Consider the following 2,781-nt stretch of genomic DNA (forward strand, 5'->3'; position numbering starts at 1 on the left):
ATAGATTGATGAATTGAATTGGGGAAGAAGATTATACCTTCAAAAGAACAACTTGGCTTGAAACAAAAGCTTGCAGTTTCTGGCTTCCCCCTTTCTACTGCTCCCTCCGCCGTTTTTGTGAAGAGGTGAGTGGCTGCGAATTTGTGTGAGGGATAGTGATTAGGGTAGGAGGATTTATATATCCGTGTACTGAGAGCAAATTTTGGTGATTGATTTCACCTTGATTGCCATCTAAAATTAGGAAGATATGCCAGAATGGGTGAAGAGATGGAGACGTAATTGCTGCGACGTGGGAGGGGAGCAAATTTTGGTATTTGATTGCTCAATCAATTTGGGATTAATTGCTTTGACTGAATTTTACAATTTAAACGGATGTTTCCTTGCAGAATGGAGGATTCAACGTGAGGAGAAGGGTTCTGATGTCGGAAGGAAGATTTTAGAGAATTGGGCTCAAAAGGAAATGAGATTGGGCCAGAGATATTATTTGAATGAGTATTAATTTGGGCTCAAGACCCCATTTAAAATTTTATTTAAATAGTATAGCCCACCATTTATTCTTTATTAGATTGGACTTGTATCAATTATTTACAAACAAATAATTTCATCCCACATCAATTATTCAAAAATAACCACGTCACATATTCAACGGAGTTGACTCGGTCAACCCACAATCATAACTCCGAACCAAAATTAGGTCACCAAAGAAATCACATAATAAATCCACTCGTCATTTAATTTGTGGCATTAAATGAAATAAAAGAGAGCGTTTTAGGGTTCGAAAATTAGGGATCAAAAAGTGGGGCGTTACAAGAATAATATAATACGGAGCAGGAAAAAAAATAAATAAAAATCCTCCTACAAACTAGGAAATAGGCGTGTGAAATATATTCCCCACAAGGAATAATTTCCAAATCTTTAATAAAATAAGATAAGGCAAGATTTGCTAGGATATTCCAATTAAAACATCGAAAGAAATAATTAAGGGATCAAAATAAATAATGAATAATTCCCTCCTCCCAAAAATTAGGAGATTTCGAAATCTCCCTTAGGAAAATAGTGGGAGTCGATTTTTCCATAGGAAATAAGGTAATTAAGCTTTAGGATTTAATTTGGAAAATTATCCCAAAATAAATAATTAAATCCGAGAAATAGAATTCCTCTCCAATAATTGGTAGTGGTCAAAATTTCCACAATAAAAGAGCAAGGTAAATATTTATGATCCTAATTAAAATCTCACTCTCCTTGGAATATAATTTACCGCAATATGTTTTATTCCACATCAATTAATTTAAGCCACGTCATAAAATCAACGAATTTGACTCTGTCAAATCAAAATTAGGTCACCAATTCAAACACGTAGCAATTCATCAATTAATTCGACAATAAAATAAAGTAAATGTACTCGTCTTAGGGTTCGAAAAGTGGGGCGTTACATGTATGCTATGGTGTGTTTCCTTTTGTCGATGGGGAAAAGGGAAAAACGTGGGGACATGCATAATTATGAGTCAATGTTTGTGACTGATTGGTAATACATATTATCTAAAGGTGATAACTCGTGCGCGAAGCGTGATAACAAAGGGAAAGCAGTACTTGAAATCTAAACGGTCGAGGTGGGCTTTCTTTTAACTAAGGACAATGTCCTAAATACTTTGTCGGTGGAAATTACTATGTTTATCATGCCATGTTTTGTTTTAACGTGCCTATCTGGTGTGGCTTTTTCCACTATTATTAAAATCGAATTCGGGTCCTCGTAGGGCCGCAAACCCTACTTGGATTAGTGTACACCTATGGTAGATCGTGTGCTAGCGTACGGGCTGGCCGGTCTAGTGACCTGGTTTGCGGCCGCATTCCTTGTCATGTATTGGCAGATATGGCTAACGTCTATGGGAAAATGACTGATCAGTCGACTTTTACTATGTGAAATGATTTTGAGTGCCTCGGGCCTTTCTAAAGCTAAACCCCGTTGGTTACCTGCGTATGGCATGATAAATTATATTTTTACTTAAAAATGTTTTCGGCATGAGCCACTGAGTATTATTTTATAGTACTCAGCCCTGCATGTGTTTTCCTTATATGCAGGTTGAGCGGCGACGAGCGGTTGGCGGTGTTGAGCAAATTAAACAAATTGATAGTATTGTCTTGAAACTCCGAGTGTCGTCGTGTCTTCACAAATGACTTCACTCTTCTCTTGGATGCTTCCGCTGAAACCTGTTTTACTTGTTTTTGGTTGATCTTGAAACTATTTTAATTTCCGTTTAGAATCTAAAGGCATGATATGTTTTTGAGTACGTTGAACCCTTGTTATTTTGAATATCAATGATGATAATTGTTTTCTCTATTTGGTCTATCTGTCAAAACGTCACCCTGACCCTTTTCCTTTTGATTATTGTTCATTAATTATATTGGTCAAACCCCTTTTATAAAACCCTAGTCCCTTTCCTTTGATTGCATTTAAGTCCTGTTAGGTCGCGATCGCCGCATTTAATAACCCTAAAGGGCGGTTGTGACAAAATACCACCAAAAGTCCTTAACTAAAGGTACTACAAAGGGATCAAATAAGAGGATATGCTACGTATGAAAACAAATGAGGATCAAACCCATTTAATTCCCCAAAGTACACCAAGTTTTGCCTATATAAACCCCTTCACACACATCAAACTTCACTCCTACACACTTCAAATCAACAAAGTTTAGTGAGAGTTGAGAATGAGAAAGAGCAATAGGAACTACGGTGGTTCCAAGAATTAGAATTCTGTTAAGGACCTAATTCCTTAACGTCGA

The 2,781-nt window shown here is 36.7% G+C and overlaps 1 long non-coding RNA gene across 1 annotated transcript; it reads left to right on the forward strand.

The window, feature by feature from the left end:
- LOC121779582 lies at positions 1-405 on the forward strand. The gene is made up of 3 exons (XR_006045853.1): positions 1-125; positions 242-310; positions 387-405. It is a non-coding gene; the product is annotated as an uncharacterized LOC121779582 (long non-coding RNA).
- Positions 406-2,781: the final 2,376 nt, after the last annotated feature.

Source organism: Salvia splendens, chromosome 19, assembly GCF_004379255.2.
Source record: "Salvia splendens isolate huo1 chromosome 19, SspV2, whole genome shotgun sequence".
NCBI lineage: Eukaryota > Viridiplantae > Streptophyta > Magnoliopsida > Lamiales > Lamiaceae > Salvia > Salvia splendens.